This window comes from Cuculus canorus, chromosome 13 (genome assembly GCF_017976375.1).
Source record: "Cuculus canorus isolate bCucCan1 chromosome 13, bCucCan1.pri, whole genome shotgun sequence".
In the NCBI taxonomy this organism is placed as follows: Eukaryota; Metazoa; Chordata; class Aves; order Cuculiformes; family Cuculidae; genus Cuculus; species Cuculus canorus.
In genome coordinates this window covers 17,783,311-17,803,746 of record NC_071413.1, presented here as the reverse complement: position 1 = coordinate 17,803,746, position 20,436 = coordinate 17,783,311, and the positions used below count along the sequence as shown (strand labels likewise).

Sequence of the window (20,436 nt, the reverse complement as noted above, 5' to 3'; positions counted from 1 at the left end):
TGTCTGTGTTGATTTTCCTCCACCTGCCTGAAGCTGCACCTGAAGCGTAAGGCAGGCAGATGTGACATGAGAGCTGTGATGGTAAATACCAGAAATTGCTGGAGTAACAGCCGATACCGGCGTGTCACAACGTAGCCTAGAGGAAACAGGCTTGGGAAATAGCATCTAAAGCCAGCAGTGATTCCTTTCGTAGTAGGCTGCTGTCAGCATCCACCGGCAGACAGTGTTGAAAGTGAGGAGCAGTCCCTCTCCTTTATATACAGTCCTCTGGATGTTTGAGGTTTCACATAGATTAAGGGGAAGAATAAAAGTGCGGGAATCTGTGGTGCTTCGTAGGACTAAAAGAAACTCTTCTTGTGTCTCTGCACTTACAAAATGAGGCTAGTGCCTCTGCCCTTTGAACATTCAAGTCAAAGAAGTGGTGACCATGGGCTAGAAAAGCAGGAAATCTGCAAGTAAAACAAAAGGATGGGGGCTGGGGGGGGAGGGAGCGCTTGTCACCCCATCACAGGGAAAGTCACATCACCAGGACAGAAATGCTTTTTGGTGGGAGAGAGTAGTAACAGCGGGCATTAACATCACTGGAACTCTTGTGTAGCTTCTGACAATAACTTCCTTGAAAAGATTTCCTCCCCCTTTGAAGTGTCTGTGGAGCAGACAGCTTGCTTTCTGCCTACTGTCTTGCCTGTCTACTCCCCTATGTGCTTCTCTGTTGTAACACCCTGTATTATTACAGTCACTCTCAGCACCTGGCTGCAGGAGTGAATCAAAGTGTTGTGGAGGCAGCATATCAATTTGGGTTTGCGCCATGGTAATAGTTACTTGGCGGCTAAGTGGGATCATTTCAAAGACATTTTCTCTTCCTCTGCCCTATTTCTCTGTGCCCAGATCACTGCTTGAGCTGCCTCCCCCCTAAACACTACGTGCTCACCTTTTGTAACTGTCTAAAATGGAAACCTCTGTTCTTGTCAAAAGGATAAACTGAAACAGTCACTTATCTGGCTGAGGAACGGCACACCAGAGTGCTCCATCCCCGCTTCCCGGGTGCCCACTGCAGCCCTTGGCTCAGCTGGGATGGCCGCAGCCCCCACCGCGCTCCACAGACTCGCCTGAGACCATCACGTTGCCACCAAGCTGGGGGAATCCAAACGAAGGAGGGGAACACAAATAATCCATTTTGAATTGTTGGTGCTTAGAGAATCCCCTTAAAAAAGAAAAGATTGGATTAAGTGTCAGTTGACTTCACGCTGCTGCACAAAGAGCTGTTTTCCTTTCTTTCTCTTCCCACTGCTATTAGCTAGCGAGTTAGTGTTCTGCACGCACACACCCTGAGAAGTGATGCCTGCAGGTCCTCGCAGCCCATGATACCTACATGGAGAACAGGCAGAACTCACAACCACAGCTGTCCAAGCTCTCCTGCAAGTTAATAAGATTTTAGTAAATTCAGAAGACTGGAATTTCCCCAAACATAGGCAAAATTAATTCATATTTTAAAATATTTTTGTCTACAATAACAGGAGTAAATGCCACATAAAACTCAGTCCTGCTCCCATCAGAGACAATGGGAATTAAGCCACTAACTTCAAAGAGCCGCACTCTCCCTGTAGAGTATATTTCATGCTTCTACAGTCTTGGCTAGATTAGTGCAAATTAAACATTGGGTTAAGTTGCCAAAGCCCATAAGTGCTCCATTAGGCTCTGGAGGATTTGGCTAATTTTAGTCAAATACTTACCTATTTTACAGAATACACGCAAAATCCGTCCAGGGGATAAGCGCACTGAACTCGACAGAATGCCACTAATGGATTTGGCCTCCCAGCTCCACTGTCTCTGCGTTTATGATGTACTTACAATGCATCGCAGGCCGATGCGCCTTATCAAATCTTAAGAAACGAGTATTTTGTACCAGAGCGTAGAAAAATTATTTAATAAGAGTTGTAAACAAGTGGCTTTCACAAGCGCTAAAGGATCTAATCATCACATCGTAGTCTGAGTGCGCACGAGACTGTTCTTGCCTGCAGTGCCAACGTGAGCAGCGCTGCTGTGACATCTCCTTCCAGCGCCGCTCGCTGTCCTAGATCCCGTGAATGGCAAACTGCCCCAGGGAGCTACAAGTTACGTTTTTCAATCATCTCTGCTTTATGTTAAATACACTTACAAGCAGTCTAGTAGCATCCCCAGAGGGTCTTACTACGGCAGAGGGATGTTCACAATACACTGCTGCCTTTTTTCTTCTTTTTATTTTTTCCCCCCAATATGCTTCAGTTATAGCCATTCCCGAATAATCTCCTAATTAGTGAGGAGGCCTTGAGTTGAGATTCATGGACTGCAGACACGGAGACCTCAGGTGTCTTTTCTGAGCTGCATGCTGTAGGATTTGAGGGCCAGCCTGGACAAAGACTTGCCTGATTTTCCAGCCTCATTTCTCCCCTGGCTGACTGGAGCCTCTGGGCTGCCGCCAGGGAACCGCAGCAGTGCTGAGCGCTCAGCTCCCGGGCACACCAGACAGACCAGGACTGACAGTAAAGCGCTTTGACATCTGCTGAAAAGCACTGGAGGAGCTCGTTACCAAGTGTTTGTACCATGTCTGGAACCGCTGCTTTTGCAGTCACTGTCAGGGCTGTTGGATGTTAATACAGATACAAACATCCTCCTCATTAGTCATCCGTTAACTTGTGACTCAGGCTTTTACAAGAAGCACAGGTTCAGCTATAGGTAACACAGCGCAAACGATTACACAGCAACATCCTCTGGGAAGGCAGGAAAGGTCAAGTACAGCACTGCTCTTCTCCAAAGAAGAAATAACGCAGGATTTCTATGTGGAAACTTGACCACTCAAGCAGCTAATTGACAGTGGGATGTCTTGCCGTACACATCTTCTGAGGTGCTTTAATTATGCAAAGACACCTTGTTGTCACACAGCTACAACTAATGTTTAACACTTGTGTTTGTTTGCAGTAAGCGCTACGGGGATTTTTTATTTTTATATTACGATTCCCCTTTGGGGAGAATTCCATGTTATAAACACAGCATTCCAGCACAGGGTTTTGTTGTTGTTGGGTCTTCCCCTCCTCAAATGATTTTTAAAAAGCTTCTGGCTCTGCTCCTGACTGTTGTTGCAAAATTGGGCACTTCAGCAAATTGCTTGGTTGACAAAAGGGAAAAAAAGTGTTGCTTCAAAACAAACAATTATGATGACTTTGAAGCATAACATAAAATGTCTCATTGATTTTGTCCCAGAGGACTGGCATAAGGAATGAATAACCAGAGACGCAACGAGGCGCGTAATATTAGTGCATGCAACATTACTTGTGCAGTGGTGTTTTAAACCCACTGGCTCACCTTTGCCCTCTGTGATCCCCTGCTATAATCAGGGGACACACACACAAGCAATGTAAATTCTCGATTGCTTCCTACTCAATATCTTCCTATTCAAAGATGAAGTGGCTGAGGAGTGGCAGGAAAATGCACTATTCCTTTTCTACGGTTTCTAAGTGCAGCATTAGAGAGAGATATTATAATTTTGACCTGTGGTGCTTGAATTCTTGGCCACTAGAATTCAGCATTTGTTTTCTTCTGGAAGATAAATTTTACATTTAAACTCTGATTACCCTGTGAAGCCAGTACTAAGCAGCATTCTTCTTTTTCTTTTCTCTGTATTCATAATAATAAGTGCCTTCTGCAGGGGCACTGTGCAAAAGGTGCTGGCAAAACCTGCTGCTGGAGACAACCACTCACTCGGGAGCGTTTTGTTCACACAACCTGGTGCTCAAGGAGCAGGACGTCAGAGTGTGAAAGCCAGAAAAGGCAGCAGTAAATGATCAATTGTAGCAAACGATCTGCAGTCATTTCTTCAAACATAAGTGATGCGGTATTTTGTCCCAAGGTTGAAATAGATTCAATTCCCTATTAGGCTGGAAAAAAACTCAGTACAGCTGTTCTGCTGCCTTTGGATCTGGCTCCCCTCTAATAGATCATCTCATCTTCAGCCAAGGTGTTTGCTTCTGTGATGGAGAATCCGTGTCCTGTAACTTTCCATTCAGCAAAGAAAATTTAAATTGCTTGAAAGAATTGACATTAGTCAGATGGTAAAATATAGTTGAAAACAATCAAACGGTGGCTGTCAGTCTGAAAGTTTGATTCCTACTAGACTTGAGACTGAAATCCTGCTCACTATATTTATTTCTCTAGATATGCCCCAAAATCAGTTTCCACCACCGAAGTGGAACAGATTATTTATTGTCACAGGTTTCTCAGCATCTTTTCAGCGCTCAAATAATTCTACACATCTTTCCACTTAGCTTCACCGGTTTGGGATCCTCATCCCTCTGTGAGCCAAGCCGCAGTCTCTTGGCTGCAGTGAGCAGATCCATTTTTTCACTTGCAGGGCTCTGCTGAGAAGCTGCAGGTACTCCTCTACTACAAAGATCCAGCCATGCTGTGCTGTGACCTCTGCTAGACACAGGAGAAACAGTATTTTTTTGTGTTACAGCACATATGAATACAACACAGCCAAGATTATCCTATCAGGGAATCCACCGTCTATGGGCTTTTGTTGCCTAAAAGCTCTGGAAGATTACGGCCCCTCTGTTTTCATGTTCCTGGTAGCCCAGTTGTTCTGTACAACTGCATTAGCTGTGCAGGGAAAATAACCATTTACCGTGGGAGTGACTTGACAGTTCTGTTTTCGGAGCTGCAGACTGACAGGAGATATATCTATTCGGCTCTGCTGGGCAGCAGTGCTCAGCAGTAAGCTAAATTAGCCCACAACATGTTATTCTACCCAAACTTTCCAACAACCAAAGCAGCTGGCTTTAACATTCGAAGGAGAAGGGTAAAATTGCAGCATGTTTTTCTGCCTGGATTGATTATTCCTCCGGTGCTTCCAGGTTCTGCTCTATGACAATTTAGACCAGAGCACTTCATCCCATGCTGAAATCTACCTGTCCTTGCCTCCACAGGCATTTTATTTTAGCTTCTATAACGAATGAGAATGAAAAAGAAATAATAAATAAGGCTGCGCAGCTAGGGAATACGCAAGACTGATATTCAAAATAACTGTAATAAGTATTTGTAAAAATGCAATAAGTCAAGTGTATAAATGGAGGGAATTAAATGCCACGGTAAATTTACATGAAACAATGTTTAAAGCAGAAACTGGAATAAATATAATATAGATAAGTAGTAATCCTCTCCCTGCTTAACTAGGCCATTTGTAACAATTTTTAAGGACAGACCACAAAATATCTTTAAAAGCAGAGGGTCAAGAGACTAGAAAGGAGGGATCCAGGAAAAACTAGGAAGTGAGCCAGGCTGCGCCTTCTGTTCTGCATCCCATGCACAGTGGTTCCTAGTGGAAATCTACCTGGACCAGTGGTCACAATGCACGGAGACATAACACCGATATCCGTTTACTCTGATCTTTGTTCTTACAGTGATTTTATTTTTTTTTTTTTAGACAAGCATTCGCTGTGGAAGAGCATAAAACATTTGGCCACTTGTTTCCTTAAGGGAGTAGCAGAAAAGGATTTGGAAACAGAAAGAAAATATGGTATTCGGTTTGGTCCTTTGAAATTAAGCAACTTCCACTTTACAAAGAAGCTATCGGAGATGACAAACTTGACATTTCTTGCCTTGTCTAATGCTGCAAAGATAGCTGCCTTACAAAGACAATCATTCCTAAGAGCGTAAGCGGTATTAGGCTTTCTCTGCTGATCCTCAAGGTGTAAATGACAGGTAACTTAAATGCCCTGCCAAGTGCACAATTTCTTTGCAAAACATCTCAAAAAATATGATTTTCTGTTTTACATAAGACTTCACAATCCATATTATGTCTAATCCTCTAACGTGTATTCTTCTTTTCTCCCTTTACCTGCAGGATGTCTGGTGAGCAGTGCACATGGCTTTAAGTATTAGAAAAGTAAATGGTGTCTTGAATAGCAGAATTAAATTCAGAGGCATCCTGCACTGATAGGAAATCACCTCAAAAATATATTCCTGCAGGCGGTTCTACTAATTCCAGGATACAGACAAATATTGATCTAATCCCAGAAGTAACAACTGTCAGTACAGCGAGGCTTCTGTGACCCATATCACGTCTCTCTAACTGTGACAGGATAGAAGAGGAGTTCTCCAGCTGGGAACAGAATTGTGCTAGTGTTTTCTGACATTCTCTTTGATTTTTTCCTGCCAGCCTAGTTGATCAGTAAGCGATGTATTAATACAAGCCACCCAGCTGAAACAGGTTCAGAACCTGCACACCATGGAGACAAGAGATGAGGGAAGAGAGACAGTGGGTCAGATCAACTGAAATGTGCTTCTTTTTCTTATGGGAAATCTCTTCAGGCATCAATGATGACTTCATGTTCTTTCCTTGTGTAACACTGGCCACACTGACAGATTTCAGGCAACAGTAGAACATACATTCATCAAATAACCCTTTTGCCAGTGCACAAATCTGGAGCGGGATTTGAGTGATCAGAGGGAACAGCAAGAAGCTGTGCCATGGGAGAGTTAGGTTGGACATCAGGAAAAAGTTCTTCCCCCAGGAGGTGGTGGAGCGCTGGAACAGCTCCCAGGGAAGCAGTCATGGCACCGAGCCTGACAATATTCCAGAAGCATTTGGTCAAGGTTCTCAGGCACATGGTATGAATGTTTGGGTTGTCCTGTGCAGGGACAGGAGTTGGGCTCGATGATCCGTGTGAGTCCATTCCAACTCAGGTCATTCTGTGATTCTATGATCAGCTAGAGGGAGGGCACAGAGTAAGAACTGGCACATGGCCCTTCCAGCCTGGCTGAGCAGCGTTTCAATCCACTTCCCAGAGCAAGCAAAGCAGTCTGGAGAGTCATTAGGTACTGTCACAAGGATATGGTCTGAAATAGGACTGTCTGGTGACCTGAGGTACCCCACATCTGAAGAATCAGCTCCACAAAACCTCTGAAATCATGTCTGAATCTGTCTGACAGGAAATATCTACCAGGAGGGAAATGAGGAGAAAGGAGGTTCTATACCATCTCACAAGAGTTAGGAAGGCAGGACCTCAAGCTTCTTTTGCAGCCAGTGGAGACTCCAGAAGCAGCTCAGCCACACCCATCAAGCAAGGTCAGACACCCACCCAGGCACCTGCAAGGCAACACTAAACTGCACCTACATCACAAGAGCACCAAGACACCTGCTCCTGCAGCGAACCTGTGAAAGCTGTCAGTGGCCTGTGATGTTTACTGGCCAGACAGGAGTTCAAACGGAGTGCAGCACTGAACGACATCATTGCATTTTGGACATCAGTATGAGGTGACATTGAAACTTTCACATGGTAACACTTCTGATCAAACCAAGAACGGTATCTGTGGGCTGTAGCACTCAAGGGACGACAGGTCAGCAGCACTGGGCACCAGCACGAGATCCAGTACCTTTTCAGAGAAACTGTTAGATCCAGGCTTTATTTTTCAGTGCTTCACTCAATGAGATGTACTGATTTACAAGGAGGTTTAGGACGTGAGGGAGAGAGATCAATACCTTTTTAGTGAATACTAAGTGCTATTTGCGACAATGCAGAATATAAAAGAGCCCCATGCTGTCCAGCTCTCACAGCCAAAGTGAGAGGAGCAAGACTCATTGCCTTGAAGAATGACAAACTGATGCCAGAATTACATTTTTTTTGTACCCGGTACTTCGCCTCTCTGGTTAGATTGGGTGATTATGCATCACTGCACAGAACACGGAGTACAGGGAGACTGGGCTTGCTGCTGGAGAAGTCACGGCTTCATTTAGACTAACATCCATGCTCCCAGGATTACCCAGGCGGCCTCACTATTGCTTAAGATATGCACAGCTGGACTGGAGATTCTGGGAAGAAGCTTGTTCCTCAAGCAGAAACTCAGTTCTTCTGCATAGCACGGCCGGTGGCGTGCACAAGTGAAATATTTGCCATGTATCAGCTTTGGTGTGTGCATCTGAACTGGCTGTTACAGCCTGGGTGCACGACGGCACTGCTCCTAGAGAAGAACTGAGGGTTCTGCACCCACACCATATATTTCAATCCTGCACTAAATTGGTCTGATGCTCTCGTGAAGTACACGACCTACTTTGAGGACTGTATAGTAAATGCATAGTAGCCCAACACGCTTTGGATGAAGTGACTCAGAGCAGAGATGTGATTTTTGAATGACCTGTGGAAATACCACACTGAATGCCTGTTATTAATACAGTGCTATGAGGAGATCTGCTTAAAAACAATTCTGTTTGGTTCCAAAGGGCTAAATCCCCCTTACGTATACAGAACTTCTATTCCCCAAAGGAATAAAGGAAGGAAGCAAACTCAGGCTTTCACTTCCTGGGTACAAAGATATTAATTAAAATGGATTAATTTAATTAACAAGAACCGCATCTTCCCTAGGAGAATTTCAGCAGCATTCCCAAGTAGCTTGCAATTCACTGAAACATGTTTGGCAAAGAAAAAAATTGAATTGCAGTGATAGATATTAAAAACTGAAAAAAGAGCTTGTTATAAAAAAGAGAATTATTTGCATTTAAGCCCATCTGTTTCTTGTGCTCATGTAGTTTAGATTAAAGCACTTCATTTCTGTCTACTAATTAGGACTATTTATTACTGGCTTCTCAGATATTTATACAAGAGCTTGAATTGCAATTCTTACAATCCTTATTTTCATATGGTATCAACACAAATAAAGGATGACTCTTGAGAATCTCTGGAAGCCACTGAATAACATCAAATCATAATGAAACTGGTGGCAGTTATCATGCTTGGGAGGAACGCTCGGCAAGTCAGAATCAGTCTGTGTCAGCCGAATGCTTGCTTCTCAGCAAAGCGCTCAGCACAGTGCACGGGGGACAGCTAATCAAGGAATCATAACAGGGAGAGCAGCCCAAAACGACAGCTGAACCTCCTTGTAAAGTTGGTTCCAAAAAGTATCAACAGTCAGGGTAGAAATATTTATTCTTGAAATCTAATTAGGAATTAACAACTCAGCTAAAGACTATGTAGGAGTTGATCAAATATTCACCAAAATACTACACCCAGTGCTGGGACACAATGGTAAGCGGCACGTGTTTCTTCATAGTTTCCTTCAACACCACATTTTATATGTGCAAAGCAGAGAAGAAGGCAAACATTTAACTGGCATAAATCAGCATGACAGGTATTTCAGCTGCGTCTGCATTGTGGTGCTTCTCATAACGATGACGCTCTAATTGGTGGATAATGATCTCGAGAGTCACAATTTTACCAGGAGTCTTGGTACCAGGAGTTGGGTGGAAGTGGCAACTCCAGATGCAAGTACACAAACAGGAAAGTTATAAAATCATCTCAGGCCTTTTAAGCAATTTTTCCCACCCCTTTCTGACTCCCAATACAAACCAAAAAGGGCATCTAAGCTCATCTAGGCAGGAACACCAAGGGAAGGCAAGAAATACACAGGTTTATAAGCATGAACCCTGGCCTGAGAAAAACAGAGGTGCTGCTAAAAAACAATTAAATGAGATGAACACAAAAAAACATGCACAAAACTTACAAATAAAGATATTTGTCAACCTATTACTTATAATACTATGTATTGCATCCTCCCACTACTACCAATCATTCAGTCTCCAGAAGACGACCACATTCCTAATACCTGTTACGTTTTAGGTGAAGAAGAATCTTTAAGCTTTTAAAAATAAATAAAGGAGCAGTAAATAATGTAAACTGGGAGATGCTAAATATTAATGTTTTTGTCAATATTTGTGTTTTGTAGAAATTCCAGTTGTGTCCACTTGGCACAATTCCTTATGGGACTTTAATGAGCCATTTACTATTGGTAATAAGTCATTAGCATCATCCTAATCATTCTCATACAATTCTTGAAGGATTTTTGCCTCCAGAGTTACTACAAGTCTCATTCCACCAAGTGGAAATACTTTAAAATGAATCAGGATAGATTGTTACCCTATAGCCCTCCAAATAAGTCCTGCATAATTTCTTCCTTAATTAGGCTTAACTTCAACAAATATCCCTGTTCATAGAAATGCACGTCCACAACCTAACAGAACCCTCTACAAATTACTAAAGAAGATGCTTATTAGAGGCATAATTCCCATTATTAAAATAAACAGCTAATTTCTGTGGCGTCCCTCCAAGAGAGAGCTGAGGGCATTTGCCACCAAACTCGTTGTATCCTCAAAAGTATGTTTACCATTGTTTTTAATCTCAAGTAGAACCAGTAATCTGCATGTATTAACCTCAGTGTTAAAAAGCACCACTTTGCAATATGAGCCATACACAGACTGGCAGGAGAATGCACTTTGGCCCGACTGCAAGTATGTGAAAGCACGGGGGTTGCGTTAGCCAGTTTTCATTACCAGTTGGGTTGTAAGGACTCGTAATGAGCCATGCAGAGTAGATATCTCCAACTGCTGGAAAATCCCACTGGCATTCAGGGAGCAAAGAGGCCTTGGGAGCAGGGTGGGCGAGATTAGAACCTGAAAGGAATCTCAGAGCAACCCCAAGGAAAACCCAGATCTGAAAGCTGACTTGGTAGGGGTCCCTTCAGAAAGCGTGACATCAGGCACAGGAAACACAGCAGAGTAGATGCTATTGTCACATTTTGCACAGAAGCACTTGGTATACATCTACCTGACTTACCGTGTGCTGCAAGTGGTTTCAGGATCCTTGAGGAAACCAAGGCATTTCAGACCCAGGGCTGTAGCAAACCTCAGCACAGGAGGTGCTCAAACACTCACCAAAAGGAGCTTCCTAACACAGATCCTGCGCATGTCCTGTTTCAAAGAGGAGCACTGAGAAGGGCAGGTAAGGTGTGGAGCTGGGAGCACAAGGCTTCATGTCGAACTGGGATCTCTGCTGAAAAGCATCAACCAGGTGATCCCTGTTAGCAAAGTTGAGGGGGAAAGCGTGAGCTTTTACAGTAAAAATCCATTCCTAATCAATGCAAATTTTATCCAGTATAGACTACCACAAACTCCATTCTTATATTTTCCACACTGTGCCATCTAGGATAAAAGAGAATTGTGTTAGAATGATTTCAGTGTAACTTCAGCCAACCCAAACTAAAAATACACTCAAGCACAATTCAAACCAGTCTGTTTGGGATGCAGTGGTGTTTTTCTGGTACAAGCAGGGAGCATGTTACTCTGTAGATGAGAGACAATAACAACTGATAAAAAATATTAATTGATCAATTTAGTAAGAGCCCCATATGCCTTTGAAGATCTTCTCAGTGTGGTGACCGGTTTCCCTCTCTTAAACATTGCTGGAGGTCTGATCATAAGCCTTTTCCCATTATGACCCAGAGGCTTCCTCAGAACTTAGTTTGTGTAAATCATGGAAATGAGGAGACGAGTTTTCTGACTGCAGGTTGGCATGGTCTCCATACTGAATTGGTCCAAAGCAGTTCATAACCACACAATCAGCAATCAGTTCTCTCCCGACATTCTGTTGAACATCTGTTCTCAAGTCAGAGGCAGTCAGATCCAAGTTCATTTGCTTTGGGGCTGTTCTTGCCCAGACTCTCAACATAGGATAAATAACCTTCCCTCACTGACTTCAGTGATGAAATGTGTGCCAGAGACCCTTTTGATTTCACAGTACATCTCAAAGTTTCCACTTTATGGGTAAGAGGCCTTGAATTAATGGTATAATTTTCTTGCCTTGGGAAGATCTTGTTCTGCCACGGTTTTGACTACGAGACAAGTCCTATAACCAGAGAAGATGGATTTCCCAGGCAGTTGCTGCATAAGGAGCAGGGATAGCACCCTTGTGGCTAACTTCAGTGATTTGATACCTGTTTCATGCCAAGGAAGGGTTAGTGCACACAATCCTTGGCAAGTTTGCACCTGAGGACACTGTTATCCAGTGCTATAGGTATTTCAATGCACATCAACTGATGCAGCAAAGGAGAAGGGTTTTAAACAGATTTGTTTAAGTACAAATAGGGGCTTAAAGCTCTCTCTCATTTGAGAACAAAACTTCCAGCTCACTCATGAAGTCGCTTGCCGACTCAGCCACAGAACCTGTGAGCCCGACAGCAAAGCCAGTCTTTATCCTCTGCTCCAACTGTTATGACTGCCCAACTGTCTGGAAACCAAAGAACCAGTCTGTCTGCACAATGACTGCAAAAACCAATATGCCCACAGGAGACTTATAATTAAAACCCACAGTACATATGAATTACTCATTAGTCTTTAAAGCTATTGCTTCCTTCTTCAATGATGTTTTTTTCCTTCGGATATGACACTCAAGAAAAACAGTACAAAACTTGTGGCAGTGCTGAGCATAAATACTCAAGACATGTCTGATTCAAATTGCTACTGTAAATGCTGTAACAGGAAGGGTGAAAAACCATAAGAATCTGATGGCACAGTGGTCGCATGGATGCTAATGTGCAGGCAGCTGTGCTGATAGTCCACATTTTAGTGGCCAGGAGGGGTTCTACCAACATCCTTGCCTCAGCTCCCTTTAGCAAAGGCATTCCAGATAGGTTGCAAGTAACACTTTGTATTTCTTTGCTTCCTAGGAACAGTGGCTGTGCTAGGTCAGAAGTACATCGAACTCTGGATTCCAGCTTTGACAGCTATATAAGAAAAGCATGCAGTGATATTGCTCCAATACACTTCCCTAGATATCAGGAAATTACAACTTTTATCAATAGTCCTAACAGAATGTTCATCAAGGAGTTTGTCTCCGTACTCTTTTGACCCATTTATAATTCCAATCTCAACACTGCCTTGCAGCAACCATTTCCAGAGTTTAACTAACATGCTTTTGTGACAAAGTGGCTTTTTTTTTTTTTTTGTTCCTACCATTGGATAATTCCATTTGATATTGCCTTATTCTTTTATCACAAGAAAGTGATAAAAGAACTGTTTTCTCCCAATACCACTCCCCATTTTATCATAGTCTTTAACGTATTCTTGTCAGTGTGTTTTTCCTGTGCTGAAGATACTAATCTGTTGCTCCTGGGACATAAGGCACTCTGTGCCTTGTCACCCGCCTCTGCACCTCTAGTTCTGTTTTAACCTGTTTTAAGGATATTGAAGATGGAAACATACCTTTCCTCTTCATCAGATGTTTTGTTCTTAACTGAAAACCTGTAAAGGTAAAATAGAAGTCAGTCTGGCTATTTCATTTAAATACCTTGAAAGCAACGGATTTGATCAACCTTTTGTTAGCGTGTTTCCTAAGCTTTAAGAACCCTTGAACTTCATTACCTTGAGAAAATCCAGCATCTCACTGGATCAGACTGCAAAACGTTATCTACATCCCGTTCCAATGACCCTTCTATTACACTGCCGTTAGATTTAGTAGGAAACAAAAAAGAACCCTGGAGGGTTAATATTTTCAAACCCAGCCCTAGCTGAAGACAATCAGTGCAGCTTTTGATAAAACTGATCAAAGGGCAATTCTTGACAGCCTGGAAACAAGCAATGCTACTACTTGCCCTCTTTTAGTTTCGCTCTTTCTTCTCAGAAGACCAGTGTTTGTTTTGCACAGTAGAAACATTATTCCTGCGTTGTTTAAATTTTGCACGTGAGCCCTCATTTCATGACACCAGAGTAAAAGGACTTCGAGATTAGAAAGATTCTGCTGTATTAAAAGGCTTCTTTTGCAATCTATCTTTCTTTTCTCTTTCTGTTTTACCTCTCAGCCACAATTTACACATACGCATCTTCTGCTATTGTCTTTCTATTGGATGAGAATCCCCTTGAAACATTCCCACAGAGCTGCTATTTCTCCTCTTTTCATTAGTTCAAATTGGCAGTGGTTAAGACAATGTAGTTGGCACCAGACTGACAAAGAAAAGAGGAAAAAGACAAAAAAGGCATGGGGTGGATTGCTGTGATCGTCTCAAGGACAGTCTGTGTTGGGGCACCAAGAAGGCAGATTCATGATGCCTTTTAAATCATGGTACTAGTGAAGGGGTATTCAGGCAACAAGAACCTAGGAGCACCTTAAAACCGCTTTCCTTTAGGCTTAGTACCAGAGCTGCAGGGTGCACATCTCACTGCGTGCCCCCTCACAGGAGAAGACATAGCACTTGGCCATTTAACCCTTTGGAAAGGCCTACAGGATTTTAATCTCTCATAATCTTCAATTAGTCGCCTCTTTCAGCACCTTCACTGTTTTCTTTCACGCCATCTGAAATCAGGACACCTTGCAGATACCCCCATACAGATGAAACCAAGCATGCAGTCAGTAGCAGCCTGCAGCCAGTTTAAAAGGCCTTTTAGGCACAGTGTCTGCTCTCTTACACCAGCAGAAAACTACAGGAAATCTAAAGATCTCAGTGTCAAACCTTCCTCCACATTCAAGAATGCTGAGGCTGTAAACCACAATTCAGTCCTTGTAATTCCTGTGAACCAAACACTGGCATGACTAATACAGCAATGCTTAACTGAGGGTCCAGGTAACAGATAATTTCTCTGCTATCAGATCCTTACTTTACTTATCACCCTCAGTTAAGCTTAGAATTGCTTTTTAAGCTTCTCTATTTAAGCTACTAGCTTTAAAATGCAAGTCTGCACTCTCAGTTCACTGCTGCTCATTGAGCATATTGGGCATAAAGAATCACAGAATCGTTTAGGTTGGAAAAGACTTTTAAGATTATTGAGTCCAACGGTAAACCTGGTACTGACAAGACCACTACTAAACCATGTGCCTAAGTGCCACATCTCCCCATTTTTTGAATACCTCCGGGAATGGTGACTCTACGTTTTCCATGGGCAGCCTGTTCCCATGCTTCTAAACCTCCGTGGTGCAACCTGAGGCCATTTCCTCTTGTCCTGTCACTCACTACTTGGAACAAGAGCCCAGCACCCACTTCTCTATGAACTCCTTTCCAGGAGCTGCAGAGAACGATGAGGTCTCCTTTTCAGACTAAACATTCCCAGGTCCCTCAGCTGTTCCCAGAACCCCTGGGCTCCAGCTCCTGCCCCAGCTACATTCCCTTCTCCGTTCGCGCTCCAGCCCCTCAATGTCCTTCTTGGAGTGAAGGGCCCAAAACTGAAGCCATGATTCGAGGTGCAGCCTCACCAGCGCTGAGTAAAGAGGGAAAACAAGCAGCATTATCTCATAAGTTTGATTTAGAATAGGGAGCAGAAAACTCTTACAGAATCACTGCAGATGTTCACAGTGAGGACCTGAAAAAGCCATTAAGCCCTTTCTGCTCCTCGGTTTCCCCATTCAAACAATGGAGTTGAAAGTCTTACCTTGCCTTCCTGGGATACTGTGTATAAACCAGCTGGTGTTTGGTAGGGGGGCTCCAGAGGAAAAGTATTTTCTAAATGCCAAACACGATCATTCGTGAACATTAAACTCCCTGGGCAACACATCTGTGAAATCACTTCAAGTAACGCCCTACCTGAACACATTTGCAGAGGACCCAAGTGGGTACACTTCCTATCCAAATGCTATTCATTTGTTTATTTTCAGCAAGTGCACGTTTTTGCTTACACCCCAAATGGATGTAAGTCATGGTTCTGACAGTGACTGGAGGAAAACCTCCAGTGTCGGTGGAATCCCGGAGAAAAATGCCTTCCCTTCTACAGGAAAAGGGCAAGTCTACCCAGGAGGCAGAGCTCTCCCCAGTGCCAAGGAGGTGGACAACTGCAATAGACTTCATTTTTCTTAAAACTGAATGAAAAGAAAAAAAAAAAAATTCTCCAATGCTTTTAAATGATTGATTTCTCTCTACTGGAACTGGCATTTTTCACTAAAAATGCTTTTTGGCAGCACTGTATCTTTCGATTGGAAAGTTTTAGACACGAAAAATCTCAGACTATAACATAATGAATGCTGCGATGGTATCTTCCACATGAGACACAGGGCAATTTCATAGCTAACAACGTAGGTAGCTTAGTTTTCTAAGACCAAGGTATTAAATCTTATATTCCCAGTGGGTCCCTTCCAACCTAGTGATTCCATGATTCTATGATTCTATGATTCTGTGATAATGGCCATGAATAGGCTGTGTGCTTGAGCACACCCGATGTTCAGAGCGTAAGGATGTGTGGATCCAGTGCACCCACTCACTGTACTGATGCCCAAAGAAATGACACACCTAGAAGGAAACGATGAACAAGCTCTTTGGGGGATTTGCCAGCAACAGCCAAAAAGGGCCTTTACGAACTAGGACCAAGCCAGTAGCTGAGTGTAGCCATACTGATACTAGATCTTTTGTACATCTGAGGGAGTTGGAAAATCCAAGGAAAGTGCTCAGACCCAAGAAGAACTGGAATTCAAATGTTTAATAGTAGGGCCAGGCTCTGTGCCCGTATGCTGGAAGACCGCACAGCATAGCAGGGCATTGAGAAACTTCTCTGATGCCAAGTTTTTTAATTAAAAAAAAGCATTTTTTAGGCCATTTCCACAATTTCCTTCCCACGAGGTCTATGGGAACCTGAAGTTCTGAAGAATTTCCCATGACATTACGGGACCTGGATCAGACTCGGAGTGTCATTCCTTTTCAAGGAGTTTGTCATTTCGAGGCAATTAATTTTCAAAGTGAATGGATTTAGATGTAATTTCCTTCTTTTCTGCCTCCCTCTTAAACTAGAGTAATCCTATGGAGATGTGAGTTTTTATTTCCTACCAGAATCACCACAATGGATTAGTCTCTATTTGCCTTCTACTGTATGTGGCATTTGAACAAATCCCATCTAAATTCCTTTCTTACTCTAATAGTGGCTTTGGCAATTAGATTTATAGGCCATCTCTGCTCTGGCATTTGAAGTCCCTTAGTATAAAAAAAAAAAACAAACCAAAAAACTCCGTGGGAACAAATCTTCCTTCCTTCCCTTTTCTTTGTCATTCAACAATCTTAATGACATCATGCAGAAATGTTTGTCCAAAAAGTAACATTTCATTCTGCAGAAAGTAAATGAAACACAGATAGTGAGAAAGGAATTTAATTTCATAAAAGTCAACATAGTCCTAACGCCATATTTAAGAACTGACAGTGGCTTCATTTTTCATGCATGTATTTATACATACTGTAGGCTATCCGTTATTCTAATAATACTGTTTACTACAAACACCGCCTGTACATCACATTGTATTCTCTGATGACTAAACTTAGGATGCAAGAACTTAATTTACCTGTTACAGCTTTCAGGAATGCTCAAGATACTTTCCAATTCTCTTTCTGACCAAGGAACAAATAGTTCTTCCATTTCTTTTCCTCCTCTGGCATCCTCTGAACAATATCTCTGTCTTGCCAGCTGCCAACCTCATTCCAAACTCTTTACATTTAGGTCCCCTCGTGTCATTGCCCTTTAGCACGAGCCTTCTTCAGGCTTGCTCCTTATTGCCCTTCCTTCACTCTCCACAATTTAGAAGTCTACTTCTAAGTGGCAGTGCCATTTTAGTGTAATCAGTGCTTTAATCCCTTTAAGAGTCCACGATCTCTTCTCTGGATAGATATTGAACACCTCCTTGAAAAAGCAAGATTTTTAGATCCACTTCCACTCCCTAATCTATAGCTGTTAAAGACATCCACTGCTTTGCTTTTTAGCCTCGTGCTTTTCTCAGACCAGAAATTGATGGAGGTGGCCTATTCTATTTTTACTTCTCTCAAACATTGGCTTTTTCTGATAATGTCAGCTCTCCTCTCAACAGCAGGAGGCTGCACACTCCTGTCATCCAAGCAGAGCCCAATCCTTCCCTTTTTGCACAGCCCAGACTGTTAGATGTTTAGCTGATGTGAACCCACCTCGTTCCACTGAAGGTGGCCCCATGCACGGAGGAGGACCTGCTTCACTGCTGTCAGGAGGGGTTTGAGTGGACAAGGCTTGGGGAGAAAAAGCGTAGAGGCCCATTTGTTAGGTATTTTAATAATTAGGCAAAACAGTCACTGGCTGAAATGCTTGTGGGAGGAAAAGAGAGATGACTTAAAAAAGGTGTGCTCAGACTGACTTGTACAGATCATGTTTGTTACAATTGTGTTTATTGGGTTTTTTTAAGTCACTTGAACACCCAAGTGCATGAGCTTTGCTTAATACTGGTACAAATAAAACGTGGTATTAAGTTAAAGTATTCACATTCCCCCAATGCCAAACCCAGGCTGCACATCTGATCACAGCATATCCAACTAGAGGAGTTGTTAAATCACCTGTCTAGAAGCAGAACTGGAACCCTGTGCTTACTGCAATCAGACCCACATTCTCCGACTACAGTGACATTAAATTCCATTCTATTTATTTTAGTGGAACATTTACATAATATGATATTGCGGTACCTCATAGGGCAGCACTGATCAGCTTTGCCAGAGCAATCTCTTTGTTGAGAGAGACCGGTGCAGTTTTCTGCCAGGGCAGTGGGCTGTGATGGCTTTCTAAAATATTAGACAAATCCCAAACTTAGCATGACTAATCCACTTAGCATGACTAAGCAGTAACAGCTGCTTGATATATTGCCCCAGTCACTTCATACAAGTTCTTCAAATCTAGGAAAGTTTGGGGTCTTTTCCCTCCAACTCTCCCACCTTTAAATGACTTTGATGGAGCTGCCGTAGCTCTGTTACCTCTCTGTGCCTCCTCTGTTCAGTGTCAGTGAGCACCTACTGAATCACGAAAGACAACAGACTGGACTCCCCTTGGAATCCAGTGGTGTCTATGTTCGCTGTTATACATAATACTTTATGTAAGTTTCTTCCAATATAGATCCTTGAGATTAAAATCAGGTCAGAAGTATAGAATTAGTCAATCCTTTATAGTTCTGGCTTTGAATACTCGCAACAAGCTATTTATAGATAGCAAAGCACAAAACATGATAAAAATACACCGGCATGTCTATGGGGTGCTCCTAGATATTTCCAAACAAGAGAGGGGTAAAAGTGATTGCACCCGATGACTTATCTGAAAGCGAATTTTGGTTCAATTCCACTGATAAATTGTAAGGACTTTGCTGGATAATTTTCCTAAGGAGAATGAATTGCTGGCATGACATAGTCCTTCCATGACATTTGCTAATACACTTCTCTGTCAAACTGTGAAGTTAAGTGTTTTCATTGTTGAGCTAAAGAGGCTTAACATTAAAAACTTATGGAAATGGCTTTAATACTGAGATTTACTTCCAGAACACTTTTGAAATGCAATATCCCCAGGTACTTTATAAAAACGCTAGGCTCCATTTTCAACAGCTTTTGCTGAGTTTTTATCTGTATTCATAATACAGAATGTGCTATTATAAATAATTAATCAATCAGCATCTGCTATGCTCACCAAACAGTTATAGCTCAAAATTGCCTGTTGGCCTGATTCCGCACCTTTGAGGTGTCTGAGAACTTTGCTTCTAGCTTCTATTAGAAGTGGATAAAGCGCATAGCATCAATCCCCACCACAGCCTTAGGGGCTGCACGTACAGTTACACGCATTAGCAGTCTGACCCGAGCCAATGGATTCACTTTGCTGCCTGGTACCTACAAGAAAATGTCAGTTTAAAAGGTGGGTCTTAAGCTGTGTATGCTACTTGCAGAAGTATAAATATAAATATCAGACAAATGGGTATTTCAGATGAACCTCAGTTTGAGGTCTCCTTTGATGGCCCCACGCTGTCCTTCCCCAGGCTTTGCCACTCAGGGGGCACTACAACGCTACCCGTGTGTGGCCCTGTGTTTGGCAGGCGTAGCACACACATACTGAACTCTTCATTGAGGGCTGTCGTGCCCCGAGCGAATGCTAATCACACATCTGCTTTGTGCTGACTCATTGGCCATCGAGGGAATGCCGCTGAAGTTAGCAAAGCACCACCAGCCAATAAACACTAATAAAATGTCTTCTATCAAATCTTACCTCTTTCAGATCTGTCTTTGATGCCTTTTCAGCCTCACACATTCATTGAGACATAAGCCTTCGTTGAGACATTGAGTCTTTACTCTCCCAGTGAAGTTAAACATCCTCTAAAACACAGTTCGTTGTTACAGTCTTTTGTGAAAAAAAAAGAAGAAAGGAAAATCCAGTGTGAATCCTGAGTGCATGTGATTAGCTGATTGCCTAGAAAATAGCACTGCTTTGGGACAGGCCAGCTGCCCTGGACATGGAAAGGCCAGAAGAAAGCCAGGTTTCCACTAGTTTATGCTCATAACTGCTGTACGTGCCTGTGGAACATTGAACACAGTGTATGGACCAGACACAGCGCAAGGCCCTCAGCTGGTAGCTCTATGATGAGCTCACTCTTACCAACCCTCTGTGCCCAAACTGACTTTGAAAGAAGTTTCTACAAAGGCAATAACAGAACTGGAACAAAATGAGAGCAGCCAGTTTATTGCCATTTTACCCAGTCATGCAGTTTTCTCATATCAGGTTTTGTCACCTTCCCACAGTCTTCCAACCCATACCTATCACACCGCCAGCACTATTATTCAAACTTTTTAACCTGTTTTTGCAAAATTCACATGATTTCCTTTCAAGAAAACACTAGCATCAGA

At 42.7% G+C, this 20,436-nt stretch overlaps 1 long non-coding RNA gene across 1 annotated transcript; it reads right to left on the bottom strand.

The window, feature by feature from the left end:
* Positions 1–1,083: 1,083 nt before the first annotated feature.
* On the bottom strand, positions 1,084–19,920 carry LOC128853447 (uncharacterized). Its single transcript, XR_008451985.1, has 4 exons — positions 19,802–19,920; positions 13,064–13,102; positions 10,739–10,881; positions 1,084–1,204 (listed from the first exon to the last, which is right to left on the bottom strand). It is a non-coding gene; the product is annotated as an uncharacterized LOC128853447 (long non-coding RNA).
* Between the last annotated feature and the right edge of the window lie 516 nt (positions 19,921–20,436).